We start from the raw sequence: 26,779 nt of genomic DNA on the forward strand, positions 1-26,779 counted from the left end.
GCAGGTTCAATCCCTGGTCAGGGAGCTAAGATCCCGCATGCCTCACGGCCAAAAAACTAAAACATAAAACAGATGCAATATTATAACCAATTCAATATCCCCAACAGTTTTGGCTAAATTACTCAACATAAAGAAAGTCAAACTGAAAGATGAGAATTTATCTCTTCTCAGTTTGCTCATCACCTGTTTTCAGGTCTCAGCCATGTACATTTTTTCTAGATATTTGGACTTGCAAAACTTTTAGTCACAATGTGACTAAATATGTACAGGTAACATTCTGTGTTTCACTTTTTTGTTATAATATTTTAAGCATTTTATTTTACGTTACTACTTAAATTCACACAGCATTGTGTATATATTCTATCTGGTGGATGTGGCATATTATTTCCCTACTGCTGGAAGCTTAATTATTAACCTTTTATCCTTTTGAATTATTTATTCAGTTTTATTTCCTGGAAGTACAATAACTTGGTTCATAGTCATGAGCTCTTAATTCTATGGCATGATTACTTTCTTAAAAAGTTAAATTAATTTCTACTCCCTGCCTAGCAGCAGCCTCCTGGTAGAGTCCAAAAAAAAAAAAAAAAAAGTCTCTGAAAGCTATCCCTCTTTTCATGTCATGTAACTTTGCTTTGAGGCAGGGGGTTTGTGATTATGCAAGCAGGATTACCATTTGTCTCCTCCTACCAAAAATGTAAACTCTGTAAGTATTGGCCTTTCTTCACTACTACCCTCAGTGCCTAGATGCATGTCTGGCATATGGTAGGTACTCAATAGCTATTGGTTGAATGAATGAATGAGGGAAGTGTTGCCAGCCCTTAAGAGGTCTATGCTTACCTCAGGCACCATTGATGGACAGGGTTCTTTCTCAGCAGCCTCACTGAGAACACTTTGGGCAGTCATCGGCACTTTGGATGCCGCCTCTTGCCTGTATATGCTGCTTCACTGCCATTCCCTCAATGCATGAGCTGCTGGGGCATGAGACTTTTATTTGGGCTCAGTGCACAGACATCAGAGGAGTGCAGCAAACCCGTATCTTCCTCCCACACATCACATCTGCTCGGAACAACTTGCCCTCTAAGGAGATTTAAAATCACTCCCCACTGTTGATTTCCAAAAATCAACCAATTGAAACAAGTGGTATAACTGTTGATCTACATCTGTTGTAGATGGTGAGGGCCTTCCAAAAATAGTCACCGCTGCTCATGAGATAGTAGCAGTGGTGATCTTCAACCAGCTACACAAGTGGTAACAGAATCCTCAACTCTCTGGGGGAGAAACTTTAGCACTCACGACAACAACAGCTACCAAGTATTTAATACTAGCTATGTTCAAAGCACTGACTATAGCTTAGGGGTTAAGAGTAAGAACTCTGGAATTAGACTGAGCTGGGCAAGAGTCCAAACTCTGCCTTTCCCCAGTTACATGACTTTGGACAAGCTACTCAACCCCCTAGAACTCAGCTTCTTTATCTGTAAAATGGGAATAATAATAACAGAGCCCATCTCATGGGATTATTTAAATAATCAAGTTAGATAATACACCCAAAGGGATTGCAATAGGAACTGTGACAAAAATCATCCATGTCACTTCATTTACCCCTCCCCATCCACTACCGTGTGGATACCACTACTATCCCCATTTTTACGAATGGGAGACTGAGACAGGTGTGATGAGCAATTTGCCCAGAGTAACTCACTCATGACACTCCAAATGTCCCATGCTCTTTCATGCCTTTGTAGCCCTGCACATAGAATACCTTCTGCTTGAAATGTCCTTTCCTGCCCTGTTCACACAGGGCCATGACCACTCAGCCTCCTATACCAGCTCAAGTGCCCCTGGACTCTGAAGCCTTTCTTGACCCCCACGGAGATCGTCACAGCTCCGCTGTGCCTGTGCTGGCTCTCATCAGACCACATGACACTTACTCGTTTGCAGGTCTGTCCCAACCTTTAAGATTTATCTCTGGTCCCCTGCATCAAGCCAGGCTCTGCGCCCTAACTGGGAAGTGCTCGGTCATGTTTGAACGAAAGAATGAGGATAGCTCGGACATCACTCCTCCCGTTCCCCACGTCCTTCAGGTGTTAGAATCACCCCCACCACCTACCCACCCATCACCTTCAATTGCCGGAGTCCCCTTTACAGCACTGCCGTGGCAGGTATTCATTCCATCTGGTGAGTACACTGAGTGACAGGAAATCCACCACCTCCCCAGGTTGCACATGGCTATGTGAGCAGCTCTGCCTCTTAGAAAGGTCTTAAAATGAAAAGAAATCAACCTCCCTGTAAAAATAAACCCAGCAGTTTAAGCTCAGCTCTCTGGAGCCATATAGACTCAGAATGAAAACCAGTAACACTTGCTGAGCCTGTGCTCAGCCCATGCTCAGTGCTGGGAACTCCACGTGCACCCACTCATTTCATCCTTGTGGCAACCCTGTGCAGACCACCTTGCTGCTGTATCTTCTCCTCCACCCAGGACAATCTTCCTCATTCCTTGAATATGTTAGCTCCTGGCTCACTAGAATTCTCTCCAACACTATTTCTGTCATAACTCTTGGTGGCATTAACAATCACTTATAGAATTATCCTAGTCAACTCCAATGACTGTGACATCAGCAACTCACCCCCAAGGTCATAGCTTTGGTCTTGTCATTTCCAAAAAATATACTCCCTTCATCAAGGGATGCCTCGATTTCAGGCGTCCTTCTCTAATCACCACTCCTATCTCTGCAGCTTAGTCCAACCAGTACCCAACTCTAACAATCTTCTGTGTTTGATCCTACTACCTTCCCACTGTCTCTCACTTCCTCCCTGCCACCCTTTCCCTTCCTATCCAGCTTAAATTCCACGGTCAGTCATTCAGCTGACCTCTCTCATCACACATGTGTGGATAAACCCCAATCCTGGTTAAATCCAACTCTCTGTCCTACTCCACACCTGCAAGCAGGCAGCTGAACATGGCTAGAGAAAATCATGCAACGATTCTTAATGATGTCACTTCAAGTGCATGATCACTAACTGCAAATCGCTCCTTAATGCTCCACAGCAACGATATGCTACTTTTCCAGTCAATTCATCTGCCACTGTCCTAGAGGACTGTATGACTTCCTCCCCACTAAAAACTCCTCTTATCCTCACCCTCGCCTGATGAACTTGCTACTCGCTCATAGAAAAAAAGGAAGCTACCACAGTAGAACTTCCACACGCATGCTTTTGTACCACCGCTACTCACCTTACCTGCACTTATGCCCAAATGATCTCATTACTATCAATTAATTGGCTGCATCCAACACTTGCAATATCCAACATTTTTCCATAAATCCTACACACTCTTGTCTACTTAAGGACATTCTTAAAAATCCCCCTTTTTTCTTCTGCATCAATAGGTATCTTTCTCTCAAAGATCATGCTCATTAGCATATAGGTATGCTATTATTTCTCCTATCTTTAAAAAAAAAAAACCAAACACTCTCCTGATTGAGGCAGCCACCACATGACCCAGATCAGTCTCAGCATCACTAACAATGGGACACCTAGACAGTTTTTGCCTTCTGAAGTGAGACAGTACGAAGCACATAGCACCACGAATGAAAAATTCTTGCCCCAAATGTTTAATCTGTAAGTGATCAAGCCTTCATATGCAATTCCAGTTTTTCGGAAATACAAGAGAAAGAAGAACAAGTTAAAAGACACCCTAATTTACCAGATATATCCAGAAAGCAGGACGTTCTACAGAACGATCGAACTAGTTTCATCAACAAGTCAATGAGCACAAAAAACAAATGACTTAAAAAACACACAAAAAACACAGCAATCACATGCGGTCTGCAGACCTTTGGTTTGAACAGAACAACACTGGGGAGAAATGGGGGTATCTGAACACAGACTGGGTATCATATATGATATTAAGAAATCACTGTTAATTGTGTTAGGTTTAATAATAGTATTATTAATTATGATTATATATGTGGTCATGTTAGAAAAAAAGTCCTACGCATTTGAATTTAAAGTAAACTTCATCTTTACTTTAAAAACTTACTTTAAAATTTACTTTTTACTTTAAAAATTTACTTAACTTTAAAAATTTACTTTAAATTTACTTTAAAAATACTTCAGCCAAAAATAAAGCAAATATGAAAAAAAGCAGCATCATTTTTTTCAAATATATTCAAATTAAGCTATGTAAGGAACGAGAGTGATTTGCAGACTCTTCTTGACAATATCATTTGGGATTAGGGGGCGTTTGAAAGAGTGTGAAGAAAAAACTTACGTCGACAATGTTTTCGTGTTACTGAAGGAATTAACTGAAAAAGATACATGACATTACAAAAGTCACATATTTAGCCATTACCTGAGGTCTAAAGAAACTCCATTTCCCTGTCCCTCCAACAAAACCTCTTGACCTCATTTCACTTCCCCTGCCCTTTTTCCTCCCTTTACAGTAAAACTCCTTGAAAGAACTATCTGTAGTCACTGTTTCCAACTTCCCTCTTCCCATTCTCCCTTGAACCAACTCCATCAAACCTCCCTCATCTCGATGAGACTGCTCTTGTCATGTCCCCAAAGACCTCCGTGACCTCCATGCTACCAATCAAATGGTCAGGGCTAAGTCTTTTTCTTACTCAGCCCATCAGCTGTACTTTACACAGTTGGCCACTTCCCCCTTCTGGCTTCCAAAACCCACACCCTTTTGGTTTTTCTCCACTCACTGGTCACTCCTCCTCAGCTGTCTCTGATGCTGGTTCCTCCACATCTCCCCTACCTCTACACACCCAAGTGCCCCAGGTTCTGGACTTTGTTCTAGCGACACTTGCTTTCTACTGGATGTGGGCACCTTGTGATCTGTTCCCCCTCTACTCAGCCTGTAGTTTGCAATCAAAACACGTTTGTTGACGTGCACTAAAATGAGTTCGGAAGCAGTTTCTGTTGCTGAGTTTCTACAGAAAGGAAGTCCCTAATAATTAAAAACAAAAGCAAAATAGTAGGGCTGGGGTTGGGAGACAGTAGAATAAAACATTGTGTTCACTTCACTATTTAGACTATCCTCTATAATCTGTAGAGGGGAGGCAGCACTGCAGAGAACAATGCTGATCAGATGTAGAGCACATTATTAAAATTACTTGTTAAGATGCAGATTCCTGAATTCTACCTCAGTCATTCTGTTCCAAGTGGTCTGGGATGGGGCTCGGAAACCTGCATTTAGCAAGCACCCCCAAGTGATTCTGACGCAATCAGAAGTGCTAGTCTGAGAAAGCTTTATCTAGATCCAGGATGGGAAAAGCATAGAAATTGAGTGTAATCAACTTTTATAGTAATTGGAAAGAGTAGTTTTATGCCTGATGGGTCTAATAACTTTAAAAATATGGCTTGTATTTTAAATGTCTTTTTCATTTCATTATTCTAATAACTCCCTTTTATTGTATTTTTAAAATTATGGATGCGTGAGAGGTTGGGGAAGAAACCCAGTCCTTTACCAACAATAGTTTGAGAAGCTCAAGCTTTGGAGAAAGACCTCGGGCTCTGGCATCTCAAAAGCCCAGAGTCAAATCCTGGCTTTTCTATCTGTCAGTTGCATGTCAGACCCGTTTGGTCAACTTCTGTGAGCCTGTGTCTTCACCTGTGAAGTATGTATAATAATACTTTAAAATTTGCCCCTGCAGGGTTGTGCCGACAATTTACTGATAGACTTTATCACTTTGTTCTGGCTAAGAATTATTGTACCTTTACCACGTGCTGAGTATTTTACAAACGGTAAAGTTCCTGTAATTGGGTAAAACTCATTTAATCCCTGCGGCAACAATAGTGCTTGAGGTGGGTGCCGCTGGCTCACCTCCCAGGGGCTCCGGCAGAGCTGGTCCAGGCTGCCGTCAGAAACAGCCTAACAGCTCCTGGCCACCTACCAGTGGGAGCCGGCATAGGTCAAAACATTAGTAGCTGTATCAAAACATTTCTGACAAGTCCCAGTTTTACTCGAAAGGACAGAAAAAGTCAGATAAGCAACGGAAACCAATCTGTAGTTGGTGAATCTGAGGAGGGAGTGAAAGGAAACCATGAGAGACTTTGCCAGGTGCCTGAGTGGCCGCGTTGACAAGTGTTTACCTGAGGACCAGCCCCGCTGCCAGGCTAATGGGAGGGAGGGGGAAATCCTGCCAGATCAGAGCCCTGAAGACAAAGGGGCCTTCATTCCTGCCTGCCCCAGCTGTTCCAGACCCAGGCTGCAAAAAAAAAAACCAAAAAACAAAAAACACGGTCTCTTAACAGAGATTAGATCTTTTACCCAGCCAGGCAGGCACTGAAGGAGAAGACTGTGAAACGGCCGAGTACATTTCCCTGAGGTTATCTAAAAACGTGGAGAACAGAACTTTTTCTGTGCGGGATGTTGAGTCCCCACCTCAGACAGGGCAGCTGCTCCATGGTCCTGGATCAGAGCCAGCCACTCAGAACAGGTAGGGAGAGCTCTGGACTCAGGACTAAGGGAGCCAGGGCAAAGAAAAACCACAGGCCATTGGCTTGTGCTTTGTCTTCAACCTTGCGCCTTTAGCGGACACGTACTTGTAGCGATTTTTGCCTTCCAGTTTGACAGGTGCCTGGCGGAAAGCAGGCACTTCACACCCCATCAGCTCCCTTTCTGTATCATGCCCACTCCCCAGTACAAGCAGTAGAAGCCCCCGCCCCAGCAGGCATCCCCCGAGTCTTACCAACTAAGACCACTCTGCTCCACTCCAACAGTCAGGGGTAAGCCGAGGAGGAAGGAACACAAAAGGGCCCATAACGAGGGCTGAATAAACACCATGCCCCTCCCAAGCAATAGACCCACCCACCTCTCTCCTCCACACCCCACAGAGATGTAGAGAGAAAAGAAAATAGGCCTCTTTCCTCCTCAGAAAGAACTGTTTCACCTCTTCCTAATCTTGGGGAAAAAATGACATTTGTATTATGGAAGTTTTTACACATACAAAAAGGTACAGAGGGCTTCTCTGGTGGCACAGTGGTTGGGTATCCTCCTGCCAACGCAGGGGACACAGGTTCGAGCCCTGGTCTGGGAAGATCCCACATGCTGCGGAGCAACTAGGCTCACGAGCCACAACTACTGAGCCTGTGCTCTAGAGCCCACGAGCCACAACTACTGAGCCTACGTGCCACAACTACTGACGTCCACCCACCTAGAGTCTGTGCTCCGCAGCAAGAGAAGCCACTGCAGTGAGAAGGCCGTGCACCGCAACCAAGAGTAGCCCCCTCTTGCCGCAACTAGAGAAAGCCCGCACACAGCAACGAAGACCCAACCCAGCCAAAAATTAAAAACAAAATAAAAAAATGAAAAGGTACAGAGAATAGCACGATGAACCTCCATGTTTTCATAACCCAGCTCCAAATATTATCAACATTTTGCTAATCTCATTTCATTGATCCCGCACCCCCCTTTCTTTCTTGGAATAACTTAAAGCAAACACCAGACTTCACGTCAGTTACCCCACGCCCAGCTCTTCCCGACTGGCGTGCCATGAGAAAATTAAGCCTTAATGTCCTAAGACATCCATTTATGTAATGAATTAACTTACCTCCCTGGTATCTAGAACAGTATTAGCTATGCACCATCCTTGGGAAAACTGAGAACATAGGCCCTCAAAATCATTTTCTGCGGAGCTGAATTCTCTATAATAGTACTCCCCCCCACCTCCCACATGTTGGGTTCTGCCAGAGGATACATGAGAACACATACACACAAACACACGCACCCACATACATGACCACGATGCCATTATCACCCAATAACCACTCCACTTTCAAATTTTTACCAATTCTCTCAAAAATGTCTTTTACACTAAATTCCTTGAATGAGGACCCAAAGAAGGTAGGCACATTTTGTTTGGACGATATGCCACTCTCAACTCTCTTTTAATCTATAACAATTCCCCACTCCCTTACTTTTCTTTTTCATGATATTAAATTTGTTGAAAAAACTAAGTCATTTGTCCTATGGAATGTGCCACGTACTGAATCTGGCTGACGACTTCCTCAAGGTATTAACTTACTCCCCTTTGCTCTGTTTCCTGTGAACTTAGCGTTCCATTTCAAGGCTTCTTGAGATTCAGTGGTTTCAAGTTCAGTCGTTCTCCCAATGTTTTTATATCTAAGAGGAGCTAAGCCTTGGTCATCTAAGGAAGTTTGGGGTGGGGAAATGAACAGGGAGGCCTCCATGTTGCAGTGGCCCCAGAGCTTATAAGAACAACATACTCTGATACTCATAATAGGTTCATTCATCCAGCAAATGCTTATTTTCTATGGTGAGCCAAAGTGGAGATGCAGAAAAAGTTTCGACAGTGCAGAAACCAGCCAGAACTCTAACACCCCCCAGAATATGCCTTCCAGTGAGAGGGTAAGTGAAGAGGAAAACAAACTAAACACATATGTAGTGTTTGTAAGGGGATAATTGCTACCCAGAAAATTAAAGCAGGGTAGATGGAGAGGGACAGCGGGGTTGGGGGTATGCATTTTAAATTACATGTTCAGAGAAAGCCTCACTGAGAAGGCATTTGAGCAAACATTAGAGGGAGGTGAAGGAGGGCTCATGCAGATTTTTGAGGGAAGAGAGTTCCAGGTGGAGGGAACAGCAAAATCCCTAGGCAGAGGCATGCCTGACCTGCTTGAAGAACAGGACAGAGGCCTGGAGGACAGAGGTGGAGGAGGAGAGCAGCGTAAGAGGAGAACAGGGAAGTAGTAAGTACAGAGCACGGAGGGTCTTCGACTGGTGTGAGAACTCTAGCTCTCACTCTAAAGAAGATTTGGCTGACTTATGTTTGAAAGGGATCATTCTGGCTGCTACACTGAGAATCAACTGTGGTGTGGTAGGTGGCAGGTTGGGGAAGGTTAAAGAAAGAAAGACCTTTCGATAGGCTATTGCAACAATTCAGGTGAGGAAGGCCCAGGATCCCGTTTACTGAGCTCTTACTGGGTGCTAGCATTTTATGTTACCATATTTAATTCTTACCACCACCCAGTGGGGTGGGGTATTAATGATCCTCTTTTATGAGTGAAGAAACTGAGGCTCAGAGAGTTGAAGCCATATGCTTAAGATATTACAAATGGTCAAAACTGGGATGCAAGCCAGACTGTTCTAACTTGCAAGCCTGGTCCAGCTTTCCAACATATATCTCTCTACTCAGGGCCCCTGAAATGGCCCCTGAGCGCCTCTCTGCTTTACCAGGCCAACTAGAGTTGCCAGTGACCATCTTGGACCTTCTGGTGACATCGCTTTATATATATAAGATGTTATGGAAAAACCTGAACGAATTTTTTAGCCAACCCATACTTTGCCCCGATCCCCACCTCCTTAACCTCTCAGTGTGCAAACTTCACCCTCATCTGTACTTTAGGACCCAAACTTTCTGTCCCTAGACTAGAAACCTTGACACCATATTGCCCTTGGCTAACCATAGTACCTCCAAGAAGAAGCAGTCTGTGTGTCCTGGCCTCCAAAAACCTCCCTGTAGGGGCTTCCCTGGCGGTGCAGTGGTTGAGAGTCCGCCTGCCGATGCAGGGGACACGGGTTCGTGCCCCGGTCCGGGAGGATCCCACATGCCGCGGAACGGCTGGGCCCGTGAGCCATGGCCGCTGAGCCTGCGCGTCCAGAGCCTGTGTTCTGCCATGCGAGAGGCCACAACAGTGAGAAGCCCGCGTACCGCAAAAAAAAAAACAAAAAACAAAACCCTCCCTGTAATGGGTTCCCGTTTCTTTATGACCACGAACTCTTAATTTGTGTCTCCTGAGTTGCCACTTAATTCTGCAATGACTCCTCTTCCTGTTTCCTCATGTCAGTGAGGAAACACTGGCCGCCTGACAGAAGATGTGCTCTCTGCCATATAGAGTTGTTGCTTAAAGTGGTGGTCCAGCCGGGCATTATATTTTTCAGCAAGTATGCATACACACACACCCTGCATCTAAGTGGAACTGGGACTGTTTGACTAGTTATCAGCAATAAAGTGTGAGCAAAAATAACATGTCACTTCTGGGCAAGGTAAGAAGTGAGTTTATTTGTTGTGAGTTTATCTGTTTACTGTAACTAAATGAACTACTAAGTAGAGACTTTATTTCTACTGGTCTAAGTAGAATTCTGAGAATTCATCAGAATTTTCAGTATAGATTTTTCACCATCCACACAGTTCTCTCTTCATCCCAGCATGACGTTAGCACAGTGAAATAACAGAAGCGCCCCTTAATTTAGCCAAAGCCAGCGGTTCCTAAATTCTTCCACATCTAGTACATCTTGTATTTGTTTCCCCCTGCTATGATCCCCAAGTTTTGAAAGTGCTGTCAGCCAAATTTAAGTAATAATCTGAGTTCTCGTTTGTTATCAAATGGACAAGGATGTTGCTGCCAATAAGAGGTTCTGACCAGCATGAGATTCTCATTGTTATCACAATCAGGTGATACGAGTTCAGCCTTAATACCAAGAAACGTGATGATTCCCTTGGCCTGTGCAGGTTTGTTGGGATAAATGTGCTTCTCCTGTCTGGCTTTCTGAAATCCTGAAAGTGTCTGGTGGGTCTCTGGAAACCCTGGGCAAGGAATTCTGGTTTGACCATGGCCTGAAACTTACCCCAATAAAATTAGAACCTTCTGATCCCAGCTGGCCTCCTAACAAACAGGTTCTACTGGTTGGCTAGATATGGAAGGATGCTTTAAAAAAAAAAAAACAAAAAAACCCACAAAATCTTGATAACAAGAGTCTGATGACCTACATCTCTCTCTTCAAACCCCAGTTTAACTATCTTTAGTGAGAACAATGATTCTGCTAATGTTGTCTTAAACGTATTTTCCTCCAGAAACTCCTCAGCTGGGTATTGTGTCAGGGGCTGTTTGTTATTTCCTTCCATGTAGTTTTACCTGTTGGGCAGGAGGAAGTCAGGGCCAGAGTTCCTTAACATTTCCTAAATACCAGTATCACTGAAGTGATTGGCCTCTCCTTAAGGTCACCAAGGTGACAACAATTTACCCCTCTCACCTTAGCAAATTGATCTCTTTCCTAGAACCAGTCCAAGGCCAAATAGGCCACATGCAAAGAGAAAAGGGAAGAGAATATAGAAGAGAAAGAGTTTGAGCAAGTCTGTCCTCAGAGGTGCTCTCCACCCCTAGTCCCATAGCCATGAAGTTCAGTGTGAGTGAAGGAAACCACTTAAATCAGTGCTTCTCCATCTTGCCTGAGCATTAACAGCACTTAGGGAGCATTTAAAAAATATAGATGCCTTACCCATGACATTTTTCACACAACTAGAATAAATAATCATAAAACTTATATGGAACCACAAAAGACCTAGAATTGCCAAAGCAATCCTGAGGAAAAAGAACAAAGTTGGAGGCACAACCCTTCTAGACTTCAGACAATACTACAAAGCTACAGTAATAAAAACAGCACAGTGTTGGCATGAAAACAGACCTATGGATCAATGGAACAGAATAGAGCCCATAAATAAACGCACACACTTAGGGTCAATTAATCTTTGACAAAGAAGGCAAGAATATATAATGGGGCAAAGACAGTCCTTCAGCAAGTGGTACTGGGAAAGCTGGACAGCCTCACATAAATCAACGAAGTTAGAACACACCCTCATACAGTACACAAAAATAAACTCAAAATGGTTTAAAGACATAAATATAAGGCATAACACCTTAAAACTTTTAGAAGAGAACATAGGCAAAACATTCTCTGACATAAATCTTAGCACTGTTTTTTAGGTGAGTCTCCCAAGGCAATAGAAATAAAAGCAAAAATAAACAAATGGGATCTAATCAAACTTATAAGCTTTTGCACAGCAAAGGAAACCACAAACAAAGCAAAAAGACAACCTACAGAACGGGAGAGAATATTTGCAAATGATGCGACCAACAAGAGTTTAATTTCCAAAATATGTAAGCAACTCATACAACTCAATAACAAAACAAACAACCCAATCAAAAAATGGGCAGAAGACCTAAATATACATTTCTCCAAAGAAGATATACAGATGGCCAATAGGCACATGAAAAAATGCTCAACGTTGCTAATTATTAGAGAAACGCAAATCAAAACTGCAATGAGGGGCTTCCCTGGTGGCGCAGTGGTTGAGGGTCCGCCTGCCGATGCAGGGGACACGGGTTCGTGCCCCGGTCTGGGAGGATCCCGCAGGCCGTGGAGCGGCTGGGCCCGTGGGCCATGGCCGCTGAGCCTGCGCGTCCGGAGCCTGTGCTCAGTAACGGGAGAGGCCACAGCAGTGAGAGGCCCACGTACCGAAAAAAACAAAACAAAACAAAAAAAACTGCAATGAGGTATTACCTCATACCAGTCAGAATGGCCATCATCAAAAAGTCAACAAATAATAAATGCTGAAGAGGGTGTGGAGAAAAGGGAACCCTCCTACACTGTTGGTAGGAATGTAAATTGGTGCAGCCACTACTGAAAATGGTTAAAACTAAAAATAGAGTTACCATACGATCCAACAATCCCACTCTTGGACATATATCCAGACAAAACTATAATTCAAAAAGATACATGCACCCCAATATTCATAGCAGCACTATTTACAATAGCCAAGACATGGAAACAACCTATGTGTCCATCAACAGATGAATGGATAAAGAAGATGTGGTATATATATACAATGGAATATTACTCAGCCATAAAAAGGAAGGAAATTGGGTCATTTGTAGAGATGTGGATGGACCTAGAGACTGTCATACAGAGTGAAGTAAGTCAGAAAGAGAAAAACAAATACCGTATATTAACACATATATGTGGAATCTAGAAAAATGGTACAGATGAACCGGTTTGCAAGGCAGAAATAGAGACACAGATGTAGATAACAAACGTATGGACACCAAGGTGGGGAAAGCCGGGGTGGGGAGGGGATGATGAATTGGGAGACTGGGATTGACATATATACACTAATATGTATAAAATAGATAACTAATAAGAACCTGCTGTATAAAAATAAATAAAATTTTTTTTAAAAGCTACATGCACCCCAATGTTCATAGCAGCACTATTTACAATAGCCAAAACATGGAAGCAGCCTATGTGTCCATCAACAGATGAATGGATAAAGAAGATGTGGTACACACACACACACACACACACACACACACACACACACACACAGGAATATTACTCAGCCATAAAAATGAATGAAATGATGTCATTTGCAGCAACATGGATGGACCTAGAGATTATACACTCCAGTCCACTTTTGTCCCACAGTCATTCCCTTCTAGAAGGCAAGGGCTGGTTTTCTGGGGTTTTTCACATCCACCTCCCTGCCCACCTCCCATACAGAAAGACCACTTGATATGTGCACCTATGTCGGCAGGTGGAAAATTTGGATCTTTTTCTTTAGAGGCCAGATCTCAGCACTCACTGCTTAATCCCACCCCTAAGCCTCCCTCCCTTCACTGTCCTCTGAGGTTGGCACTGCTATCCTTTCCATTTCATAGATAAGGAAGCTGAATCTTAAAGAGGTTAAAGTGCTTCTGGTAGTGAGTGGCAGCAGCAAGACTTAAATCCAGAACTGTCTGAATATAAGGACTGTGCTCCTAATGCCTGTGCTCAGAGGTTCATCTTGTTTGACTTATGACTCTCTCAGCCACGGCAAAGCCCACTAATGCCGCTAGAAGCAAACGGTTTCAGTTAAAGGGAAAGCAACAGTGCTGCAGTTCCAAGCCCAGGGCACACTTAGAGCGCTAGACACATGCCATATCATCTCACCAAGCCCTGGACGGTGGTTGTCCTCACAGTTGACCTTTGGCATGTACAGAGTCAACATTTGGGATTTTGACTATTTGAGAACAACCCCAGAGGTCTCCTGATTTTGCTCAGGAGTGAGGTATGTGCAATAGCAAGGTGGCAGGGGCCCGTCCCTTAGTCTGCGAGAGAGCGCTCCCCCAGGCCACGACCCAGGGCACAGGGAGTTCCATGCCCTTCATGTATCAGGACGTGATAGAAATAACCGCTTGCTTGTGAGCTACAGCTCCCAAAGAAACCAGAGTGCTAGTGCATGTTCAGAAGAGTTTATACCCAATGAGGAATTTATTTTAATAGACTTACAAACGCCTACAGCTCCATATTCATGAAATCAATACAGAAGTCACTTAACATAGCTCGATTGTGCATGACTGCATAAATGAGGGAAATTATGTGCTCTTGTAGCATGTGCCTCATGTCTTCATCTGTCAAATGACAGCAAAATGCCTCACCTTAGAGCCATTGTCAACAAATGAGAACTTGGTAAGAATGATGAAGACGATTTGGAGAATTTTCAAAGATCTCCAGAGAACTCACATATGAATGTCGAGTCTACTGTTTCAACATCTTATACAAGAGGAACTGAGGCTGGAGGAGGTCATATGACTTGCCCAGGAATGTCTGGCTCTAAAGCCAGTGTGCTTCCCTCCTTAGAAGCCAGTAGCAAATTGTCAAAAAAAAAAGTGCCAAACCCTGCATGCTGACTCCATCACAGAATGTGACTTAGGAGGATGGAGGGGGAGAAGGGAAGGCCACAGATGGGAGAAGGCTGCCCCTGGGCTCCCCACCCTCCTCTAAGCCCCCCACCGGTGCTAGCTGGGGCGTGCCAGAACTGTGAGCTTACCTTTGACCACATCTGTTCAGATCAATCAATTCAACCAAGACATTGGTAACTGTGAGCTCAGAACAGCGGGCCCAGAGGTAACTGGTACTCCCCCTGCCCTGGAGATGCTAATCGTCTTAAATACCACAAGAAATCAGACAAGGACCAAATACCTAATGCACTACTTACTTTGTCTGTTCCCCCCACTAGACAGTGGGCACCTGAACCACGTAGTTACCTCTGTGTTCCCAGGACCTGAGTCAGGGCCTGTGGCTCAGCTTACTTTGCCAAATAAGTGAATGTTTTCTTCTTGAAAAGAAGTTGTTCAAGAATCTTAGCCCAGGAGGAGGGGCCTGAATCCAGTCTAGGATCAAAGAAGCCTTCGTAGATGGGAAAGACCCGTGAGATGGGAGGGAAATGGTCTGGAGGTGGGCGAGGGTGGGGCACTGGGGCACAGAGAGGGTCAAGTCAGCCCAAGCAGGTACGCAAAGCCAAGCATCGGGAGGTGAAGCTGAGAGGGAGCCTCAGGCCTCACTGTGCGGCACCGTGAGTGTCAGGTGGGAGAGCCTGGCCTTCACCAGGGGCGCAGTGGAGAGCAGATCAAAAGTTCCAGAGCAGAGAAGGGTGCTGCGGAGCCGGTGGGGGGCTGTGTGAGTTCAGCAGCCTTGGCCCTCCCACAACCCCCTTCTCCACTCCCTGAAAGTACGTGACCAACAAACAAATAAGAGCCACTTCTTCTTACGCAACTGCTAGGGCCAGGCACTGTGCCAAGCACCCGTTTAGTGTTCAGAATAACACTATCATTGCCGACCTTATTTTACAAATGAGAAAACAGGCTCAGAGAGGTTGTGGGATTTTCCCACAATCACCCCACTGTTAAGAGACAGAGCCAGGACCTCAACTCAGATATGACTCAGGGCCCAGAGGCCAAGAAAACCTAGGTGCGGCCCCCCTCCTGTACTCCTCCACCCCACGCACTGATGAGATGAGGGACCAGGACTGAGATGAGGAAGACCCCACACAAGGCCCCATTTGGAAGAGTGGTGCTAAATTTCCTGTGAACCAGCCTTGGAGTCAGACAAATCTAGATTTGGATCCCAGCTTCATTTGTCATCACCGTATGACCTTAGGCAAATAACATGAGTGCTCTGGGCATCAGTTTCCTTACCTGTAAAATGTGTGCAAGGCCACCTACCTCACAGGATTGCTGTAAGGGTTAGAAAAAAGGATCCTGCCATGCCCAGAACATAGTAGGTGCTTATTAAATGGTGCCTGGTAATCCTGAACCTGCCAGGAATCGAGGAGGAGGGACCGGAGGCTGATCATGGCTTATCTGCTGTGGATGGAGGAAGTCTTCATTTCTGAGAAGAGGAGATAAACTTTCTGGAAGTGCATGACTCAATATTTGTCTGGTTAAGCATGGGACCTTGATGTCCATCTCAACAAAACTGGTATCAGCCTCTTTCACTATTAACCATTTCAAACACTGCCCCACAGCAATGGGAACCAGAACCTGGGACTCTCAAAGGAGTCAGAGACAAGGGGGTGTTACTGGGAAGGCTGAACTCATGGAAAAGCCCGAAACCGTAACACAGATGTGAAGTCCCCCAGCCCTCCAGCCAAATCACTGCATATTCTTGGAAGTCACTCATCCTTTCTGAGCCACTGTTTCCTCATGATCAAAGGGGCTTAATAATCTTTACTTCACACGGTTGTGGTGGAAACACAAGGGAAATAAGAGATGAAAAGTAGCTTTAAAGCTCCAAGATAGTGTCATGAGTTCACCACTTCTGTAAAGCCATAGGAAATGAAACTTGTGCTTTATCAAGCACCCTTCCATTTGAAAGAGGAAAAAGAAATGCTTGCTGTTTGACAAACCTTTACTTAAGATACCAATGGTTTTCTTCTACTAAAGGGTCATTCAACTATGAATTGATGTGAATTATAACTGGTATAAGAATCATTTCTCGATGATCATCAAAATGAAAACACAAAATTGTTCAGTTCTCTCCAAGCATGGATACACCTGAGAGCCTTCTGCAGACAAACGCCTGGAGAAGTTCTACTCTCACAGCCACAGAGTAGAGGGCTGGCTTGCTGCCCGACACAAAAAAAGTCAGTAAACCCATATTCTCACAAGAAAGCCTGCTGACTTTTTTTCTGAGTTTTCCTTCAACTTAGAAAATAAGCCAAACTCACTCCACCTCCCAGCTCGACCCTTAGGTCTCTTGCAAGTGGAATGTACCCAGGTAAGAAAACGGGAAATCGATGAGGTATTTCCAGAGCAAAACCAGGGTAGGCTGATAGCACCAGGGCCTAGGCACCCAACTTTGATTTCAGGAGAAATACTTCTCAGCCCAGTCAGCCACACCCACGCTCTGAGCTGAGAGTGTGGTAGGGTTTTCTGGCCTCACTGTGAGCCTGGGTCCAGATGGCCTACTCATCTGGCGTTCAAATAACCTGAAGAGTAGAGCCCCCCCACCACCAATCAAAGCAGTAGTAGAGGAGTGCCGCGGGTTCTCTCTTGTGCTGTGGGCGGACAGCTTATTTGGAGCCACAGCCGCCTCTTCTGTATCAGCTGCTCTTAACCTTCTATAGGTGCGTAACAAGAACATGTCCAGGGTTTCCCTGGTGGTGCAGCGGTTAAGAATCCGCCTGACAATGCAGGGGACACGGGTTCAAGCCCTGGTCCGGGAAGATCCCACATGCCGCGGAGCAACTAAGCCCGTGCACCATAACTACTGAGCCTGCGCTCTAGAGCCCGTGAGCCCCAACTAGTGAGCCCGCATGCCACAACTACTGAGCCTGCACTCTAGAGCCCATGCTCCAAAACAAGAGAAGCCACCGCAATGAGAAGCCTGTGCACTGCAACGAAGAGTAGCCCCCGCTCGCCGCAACTAGAGAAAGCCCGTGCGCAGCAAAGAAGACCCGATGCAGCCAAAAATAAATTAATTAATTAATAAAAAAAAAAAGAAAAGAACATGTGCAGTTTAGATGAGGGGTCAGGGAAGGATAATGAATTGAGGCAGAGACCCAGCTTGGCTGGGCTGTCCTGGAAAGAGCATGCTCCTGTTCTGAATTCTGCTCCAGAGAATAAGGGGAGACACTGCCAAACAAACCCACCTGAAGTCCACCCTGGTCCCAAGCCAAGTTCTGAAAGGTGGATTCCCGCAGAACCAGATAAATACAATCGCGGTCAGAATTCACTCCCCCAAGGTCACCCAATTCCCCAGGATTAATTTCCTGGCTTGGGATAGATGCCTCCACTGCCCAGAGGTGATTAGAAGACCACCCCACAGGGAGGTTGCGATGAATGAAGGGGAAGAGGCGGTGACCTAAACATGAGCAGCAGTCCCTGCAGAGGCCGTCCCTGGACAGGAGAGCCAGCTCTGAGTTCCTCGCTGCCTCTGTGCACCAGGAGGTGCTTGTATATCCTGAGCTTCAGCTCCCCACAGACAACAAAAGCTACTGTCTTCAGATTGACCAGACTGCACAGCAGACCCTTTCCTTATAAATCTCTACTACCTCACCCTCATGGAGGACAGGATGAATGCTCTATCCTTCAGTGAACAAATCTGAGGCTCAGAGAAGTGAAGGTTGCACAAAGTCAGTAGCTAGGAAGTTGCAGAGATAGGATTTGAACCCAGGGCTCTCTGTGTCTGCATTTGCTTCTCATCTTCAAAGCGATGAATGGGGAGGGAGCCATAAATCTCTTTTCTTCTACTCTTCTCCCTGCTTTCTCCCTAAAAGGGTGGGGACCAACTCAGTGGAAGGCTGGGGATTCAACGTCACAGAAAATCAAAAAAATACACATTAAAATAACAAGCTCAGGCTCAGGAGCAAATTCTTGCCGGGGACACAGACCTGGGCGGCCACAGGTGGCCAAGCATTACATTTAGTCTTCATGGCTCCATAGACTCCTCTTGGCTGTGACAATTTCTCATACTTTCCTCATTTTTGATGACCTCGACAATGTTGAGGAGTACTGCCCTGTTCTAAAGCCTCAGAGTCTTCTGCTTCAGTTGGCAGAAAGGGAAAGAGACAGTGGAGGAGCCACTTCAGATTCATAAAAACCCCAGCTTAGAGGTGGTTCCAATGTTTCCCAAGCCATCTCTATCACTGGTGGTGGCAGGGGCAGTGCCCTGAAATTTTCCCTGGAGGAATAGAATTTAACTTTGCATCATGGATAAGAAGACCTGTTCATCCTTTTTTATTTCTGGTATGGAACGACAGAGATATCTCCTCTAGCACCCGGTGCAAAGGTAACATTTCCAATTTGAATATTACATTGGTCGGGCTGCTGCAGGCAGCCCAGCTTTAAGAAGACAAGCCGGGTGGCTGACAGAGTCTTGGTGCTGCAGCCGGGTGTCAGGCCTGAGCCTCTGAGGTGGGAGAGCCAACTTCAGGACATTGGTCCACCACAGACCTCTGGCCCCACTTCATATCAAATGGCAAACGCTGTCTCAGAGATCTCCATCTCAACGCTAAGACCCAGCTCCACCCAACAACCAGCAAGCTACAGTGCTGGACACCCTATGCCAAACGACTAGCAAGACAGGAACACAACCCCACCCATTAGTAGAAAGGCTGCCTAAAACCATACTCAGTTCACAGACACCCCAAAACACACCACCAGGCGCGGTCCTGCCCACCAGAAACACAAGACCAGCCTCATCCACCAGAACACAGGCACCAGTCCACTCCACCAGGAAGCCTACACAATCCAATGAACCAAATACACCTACTGGGGGCAGACACCAAAAACAACGGAAACTACGAACACGCAGCCTGCAGAAAGGAGACCCCAAACCCAGTAAATTAAGCAAAATGAGAAGACAGAGAAATACACACCAGAGGAAGGAGCAAGGTAAAAACCCACCAGACCAAACAAAAGAAGAGGAAATAGGCAGGCTACCTGAAAAAGAATTTAGTGTAATGATAGTAAAGATGATGCAAAATCTTGGAAATAGACTGGAGAAAATACAAGAAATGTTTAACAAGGACCTAGAAGAACTAAAGAGCAAACAAACAATGATGAACAACACAATAAATGAAATTAAAAATTATCTGGAAGGAATCAATAGCAGAATAACTGAGGCAGAAGAATCGATAAGTGACCTGGAAGATAAAATAGTGGAAATAACTACCTCAGAGCAGAATAAAGAAAAAAGAATGAAAAGAAATGAGGACAGGCTCAGAGACCCCTGGGACAACATTAAACACACCAACATTCAAATTATAGGGGTCCCAGAAGAAAAAGAGAAAAAGAAAGGGACTGAGAAAATATTTGAAGAGATTATAGTTGAAAAGTTCCCTAATACGGAAAAGAAAATAGTCAATCAAGTCCAGGAAACACAAAGAGTCCCATACAGGAAAAATCGAAGGAGAAACACGCCAAGACACATATTAATCAAACTATCAAAAATTAAATACAAAGAAAACGTATTAAAAGTAGCAAGGGAAAAGTAACATACAAGGTAATCCACATAAGGGTAACAACTGATCTTTCAGCAGAAACTCTGAAAGCCAGAAGGGAGTGGCAGGACATATTTAAAATGATGAAAGAGAAAAACCTACAACCAAGATTAATCTACCCAGCAAGGATCTCATTCAGTTTCGATGGAGAAATTAAAACCTTTACAGACAAGCAGAAGTTAAAAGAATTCAGAACCACCAAACCAGCTTTACAACAAATGCTAAAGGAGCTCCTCTAGGCAGGAAACAGAAGAGAAGGAAAAGACCTACAATAACAAACCCAAAACAATTAAGAAAATGGTAATAGGAACACACATATCGATAACTACCTTAAATGTAAATGGATTAAATGCTCCAATAGACTGGCTGAATGGATACAAAAACAAGACCCATATATATGCTGTCTACAAGAGACCCGCTTCAGACCTAGGGACGCATACAGACTGAAATTGCGGGGATGGAAAAAGATATTCCATGCAAATGGAAATCAAAAGAAAGCTGGAGTAGCAATTTGCATATCAGGCAAAATAGACTTTAAAATAAAGACTATTACAAGAGACAAAGAAGGACACTACATAATGATCAAGGGATCAATCCAAGAAGAAGATATAACAATTGTAAATATTTATGCACCCAACATAGGAGCACCTCAATACATAAGGCAAACGCTAACAGACATAAAAGGGGAAATCGACAGTAACACAATCATAGTAGGGGACTTTAACATCCCACCTTCACCAATGGACAGATCATCCAAAATGAAAGTAAATAAGGAAACACAAGCTTTAAATGGTACATTAAACAAGATGGACTTAACTGATATTTATAGCACATTCCATCCAAAAACAACAGAATACACTTTCTTCTCAAGTGCTCATGGAACATTCTCCAAGATAGATCATATCTTGGGTCACAAATCAAGCCTTGGTAAACTTAAGAAAAATGAAATCATATCAAGTACCTTTTCTGACCACAATGCAATGAGACTAGATATCAATTACAGGAAAAAATCTGTAAAAAATACAAACACATGGAGGCTAAACAGTACACTACTAAATAAGTGGGAGGTCACAGAAGAAGTCAAAGAGGAAATCAAAAAATACCTAGAAACAAATGACAATGAAAACACGATGACCCCAAACCTATAGGATGCAGCAAAAAGCAGGTCTAAGAGGGAAGTTTGTAGCAATACAATCCTACCTCAAGAAACAAAAAACATCTCAAATAAACAACCTAACCTTACACCTAAAGCACTTAGAGAAAGAAGAACAAAAAAAACACCAAAGTTAGCAGAAGGAAAGAAATCATAAAGATCAGATCAGAAATAAATGAAAAAGAAATGAAGGAAACAATACCTAATATCAATAAAACTAAAAGCTGGTTCTTTGAGAAGATAAACAAAATTGATAAACCATTAGCCAGACTCATCAAGAAAAAAAGGGAGATGACTCAAATCAATAGAATTAGAAATGAAAAAGGAGAAGTAACCACTGACACTGCAGAAATACAAAGCATCATGAGAGATTACTACAAGCAACTCTATGCCAATAAAATGGACAACCTGGAAGAAATGGACAAATTCCTAGAAAAGCACAACCTCCCGAGACTGAACCAGGAAGAAATAGAAAATATAAACAGACCAATCACAAGCACTGAAATTGAAACTGTGGTTAAAAATCTTCCAACAAACAAAAGCCCAGGACCAGATGGCTTCACAGGCGAATTCTATCAAACATTTAGAGAAGAGCTAACACCTATCCTTCTCAAACTCTTCCAAAATACAGCAGAGGGAGGAACACACCCAAACTCATTCTACAAGGCCACCATCACCCTGATATCAAAACCAGACAAAGATGGCACAAAAGAGAAAACTACAGGCCAACATCACTGATGAACATAGATGCAAAAATCCTCGACAAAATACTACCAAACAGAATCCAACAGCACAGTAAAAGGATCATACACCATGATCAAGTGGGATTTATCCCAGGATGCAAGGACTCTTCAATCTACGCAAATCAATCAATGTGATACACCATATTAACAAACTGAAGGATAAAAACCATATGCTAATCTCAATACATGCAGAAAAAATTTTTGAAAAAATTCAACACCCATTTATGATAAAAACGCTCCAGAAAGTAGGCAGAGAGGGAACTTACCTCAACATAATAAAGACCATAACTGACAAACCCACAGCCAACATCATTCTCAATGCTGAAAAACTGAAATCATTTTGTCTAAGATCAGGAACATGACAAGGTTGCCCACTCTCACCACTGTTACTAATCATAGTTTTGGAAGTTTTTGCCACAGCAATCAGAGAGAAATAAAAGGAATCCAAATCGGAAAAGAAGTAACACTGTCACTCTTTGCAGATGACATGATACTATACATAGAGAATCCTAAAGATACTACCAGAAAGCTACTAAAGCTCACAAATGAATTTGGTAAAGTTGCAGGATACAAAATTAATGCACAGAAATCTCTTGCATTCCTATACACTAATGATGAAAAATCTGAAAGAGAAATTAAGGAAACACTCCCATTTCCCATTGCAACAAAAAGAATAAAATACCTAGGAATAAACCTACCTAAGGAGACAAAAGACCTGTATGCAGAAAACTATAAGACACTGATGAAAGAAATTAAAGATGATACAAAGAGATGGAGAGATGTACCATGTTCTTAGATTGAAAGAATCAAAATTGTGAAAATGACTATACTACCCAAATCAATCTACAGATTCAATGCAATCCCTATCAAATTACCAATGGCATTTTTCAAAGAACTAGAGCAAAAAATTTCACAATTTGTATGGAAACACAAAAGACCCCAAAGAGCCAAAGCAATCTTGAGAAAGAAAAACGGAGCTGGAGGAATCAGGCTCCCTGACTTCAGACTATACTACAAAGCTACAATTGATTACAAAGTAATCAAGACAGCATGGTACTGGCACAAAAACAGAAATATAGATCAATGGAACAGGATAGAAAGCCCAGAGATAAACCCACACACACATGGTCACCTTATCTTTGATAAAGGAGGCAAGAATATACAATGGAGAAAAGACAGCCTCTTCAATAAGTGCTGCTGGGAAAACTGGACAGCTACATGTAAAAGAATGAAATTAGAACACTCCCTAAGACCATATACAAAAATAAACTCAAAATGGATTAAAGACCTAAATGTAAGGCCAGACACTATCAAACTCTTCGAGGAAAACATAGGCAGAACACTCTATGACATACCTCACAGGAAGAACCTTTTTGACCCACCTCCTAGAGAAATGGAAATAAAAACAAAAATAAACAGGGGCTTCCCTGGTGGCGCAGTGGTTGAGAGTCCGCCTGCCGATGCAGGGGACACGGGTTCGTGCCCCAGTCCGGGAAGATCCCACATGCCGAGGAGCAGCTAGGCCCGTGAGCCATGGCTGCTGAGCCTGCGCGTCCGGAGCCTGTGCTCCGCAACGGGAGAGGCCACAACAGTGAGAGGCGCGCGTACTGCAAAAAAAAAAAAACAAAAAAAACCTGGGACCTAATGAAACTTAAAAGCTTTTGCACAGCAAAGGAAACCATAAACAAGATGAAAAGAAAACCCGCAGAATGGGAAAAAATATTTGCAAACGAAGCAACTGACAAAGGATTAATCTCCAAAATATACAGGCATCACATGTAGCTCAATAGCAGAAAAACAAATAACCCAATCCAAAAATGGGCAGAAGATCTAAATAGACATGTCTCCAAAGTAGATATACAGAGTGCCAGCAAACACATGAAAGGATGCTCACCATCACTAATCATTAGAGAAATGCAAATTAAAACTACAGTGAGGTATCTCCTCACACCAATCAGAATGGCCATGATCAAAAAATCTAGAAACAATAAATGCTGGAGAGGGTGTGGAGAAAAGGGAACCCTCTTGCACAGTTGGTGGGAATGTAGATTGATACAGCCACTATGGAGAACAGTAAGGAGGTTCCTTAAAAAACTAAAAATAGAACTACCATACAACCCAGCAATCCCACTACTGGGCATATACCCTGAGAAAACCATAATTCAAAAAGAGTCATGTACCACAACATTCACTGCAGCTCTGTTTACAATAGCCAGGACATGGAAGCAACCTAAGTGTCCATCGACAGATGAATGGATAAAGAAGATGTGGCACATATGTACAACGGAAGATTACTCAACCATAAAAAGAAACAAAATTGAGTTATTTGTAGTGAGGTAGATGGACCTAGAGTCTGTCATACAGATTGAAGTAAGTCAGAAAGAAAAACAAATACCGTATGCTAACACATATATATATGGCATCTAAAAAAAAAAATTGTTCTGGAGAACCTAGGGGCAGGACAGGAATAAAGACGCAGACATAGAGAATGGACTTGAGGACATGGTGAGGGGGAAGGGTAAGCTGGGACGAAGTGAGAGAGTGGCATGGACATATATACACTACCAAATGTAAAATAGATAGCTAGTGGGAAGCAGCCACATAGCACAGGGAGATCAGCTCAGTGTTTTGTGTCCACCTAGAGAGGCGGTATAGGGAGGGTGGAAGGAAGACGCAAGAGGGAGGAGATATGGGGATATATGTTTATGTATAGCTGATTCACTTTGTTATAGAGCAGAAACTAACACACCATTGTAAAGCAATTATACTCCAATAAAGATGTTAAAAGAAAAAAACAGGGCTTCCCTGGTGGCGCAGTGGTTGAGAGTCCGCCCGCCGATGCAGGGGACACGGGTTCGTGCCCCGGTACGGGAAGATCCCACATGCTGCGGAGCGGCTGGGCCCGTGAGCCATGGCCGCTGAGCCTGCGCATCCGGAGCCTGCGCTCCGCAACGGGAGAGGCCACAACAGTGAGAGGCCCGCGTACCGCAAAAAAAAAAAAAAAAATTGTGGGTTGACAATTCTGTTTTTCTACCGCTTTAAAGATGTTCCACAGTACTTGAATAGGTTTCCCTTTTATATAATATATCATCTGTCCCTGGATGCTCTCAATATTTTTTTATTTTTGTTTTTCAGCAGTTTGATTATGATGTGGCTGAGTAGCTGTCATTGGGTTTATTCTGTGTTGGATTCACACAGAGATTCTATACTTTGTAAATTTATGCCTTTTACCAAATATGGGACACTTTCAGCCATCCTGTCTTCAAATATTTTGTCTGCATGAAAATCTTTTCACCTTCTAGGATGGGACCCCAATAACATGAATTTTCAACTTTTTGATATTGGTCCGCAGATCCTGAGATTCTATCCATTCTTTCCAATAAAAAATATATATACAAATATATTTAAAATATTGTATAATTTCTTTTGTTCCCTCTTCAAGTTCACTGACTTTTTTCTATTCTGCCACTGAGCCCACCCAGTGAATTCATCACTTCAGATGTTGTCTCCTCAATTCTGAATTTTCCATCTGGTTATTTTGTATCGTTTCCATTTTTCTGCTGAAAACCTCTATCTTTTCATGTCTTTCAAGAGTGGAAAATGGTTCTAAGAGCTACATTAAGTCTCTGAGAGTTCTACCATCTGAGACATCTCAGGGGTAGCACCTGGTGATAGTCTTTCCCTTTGAGTATTGTTCAGATTTTCCTGGTACTTTTTAGATTTAGTAAATTTGAATTGCATCCTGGACTTTTAGATATTATGTAATGAGGCTCTGAATTCTGTTAAATTCTTCTGAAATGTTGATATTTTTGTCTATTTGTTTTAGCAGGCATGTAGCCCACTTAGGTTCAGATAGAAAATTCTGTCTTACCTTTTGTGACTGGTAGCTCTGATGTCAGCTCAGTTTTCAAAGGCTTTGCTAAGCCAGTTGGGTGTGCCGGTCACATAGGCAACTCAAGGATTTATCTGGGACTCGGCTAGTGGTTAATAACACAGATACATTCTCAAAACCTTTGCTGTGCTTCCTGGGACCTGTTCCACACATGCACACCTTGTAGCACACCCAGGACTTGTGCCTATCCATACACAGAATTAGTGGCTCCCCTTTGCCAGCTCTTTCCTCTCAGGAGTTTCCTCACACTCTCTGGCTTCCAGCGGCTCATTTTCCTAGTTCCTCTGACTGGAAAGATGGGGTTATCTTAGAGTTTTAGCCTCCCAAACAATTGTGCAGTTCCACGTGACAAGGGCCATCATGGGTCACTGTTCAAGTTTTGACTCCAGTATCTTATCTGCCTATTACTTTTCAAGTTCTCATGTAGTAGACTTTTGCATTCAGTCCAGTTTTTCATTATAAACAGTGGTAGACAGAGGTTGTAGTTGGATTATTTCACCTTGGCTGGTGCTATGTCCTTTGTTCTCAGCAATTTTTACTTCTCAAAATTTCACCCATCTCTCAAAGCTCCATTAAAATACCACTTCCTTCCAAGAAGCCATCCTTCTTCTCCCAGCTAGAAAAACTTCCTCCTTCCTCTGAATTAGGGAAGATTCAGATTTAGCAATATTGAGAATCAAGCTGACAGCCAAATCTTTTCATGACTATCTTTGTTCAAACATCTGGGTTCAAGGAATGAAATCAAACCTAGCCAAGAAGCATCATGGTGGTTAAGAGAGTGGACTTCACCTAAATTCCAGCTTTGCTAATTGCTGGATGTGGGACCATAAGCACATCACTTACTTCTATGTACTTCAGTTTCCTCGTCTGTGATATGGAAATAATAATAATTACCACATAGAATTGTTGTGAACATTGAGTT

General features: G+C 43.4%; 1 protein-coding gene across 9 annotated transcripts in view; it reads right to left on the minus strand.

Moving 5' to 3' along the window:
• Positions 1-26,779, minus strand: part of ST6GAL1 (ST6 beta-galactoside alpha-2,6-sialyltransferase 1) — a 140,284-nt gene that overhangs the window by 44,978 nt on the left and 68,527 nt on the right. Inside the window, exon 1 of one of the 9 annotated variants that reach the window (XM_089910701.1) lies at positions 9,441-9,638. The exons of the other annotated variants lie outside the window; for them this stretch is intronic. The gene's annotated coding sequence lies outside the window, so the exon portion shown is untranslated. Of the gene's footprint in view, positions 1-9,440; positions 9,639-26,779 lie in introns of those variants that run through there. 9 annotated transcript variants of the gene reach the window in all.

Source organism: Delphinapterus leucas, chromosome 4, assembly GCF_059928025.1.
Source record: "Delphinapterus leucas isolate spDelLeu-1000000601 "Yukka" chromosome 4, BTC_Dleu_Yukka2, whole genome shotgun sequence".
Classification (NCBI taxonomy): domain Eukaryota; kingdom Metazoa; phylum Chordata; class Mammalia; order Artiodactyla; family Monodontidae; genus Delphinapterus; species Delphinapterus leucas.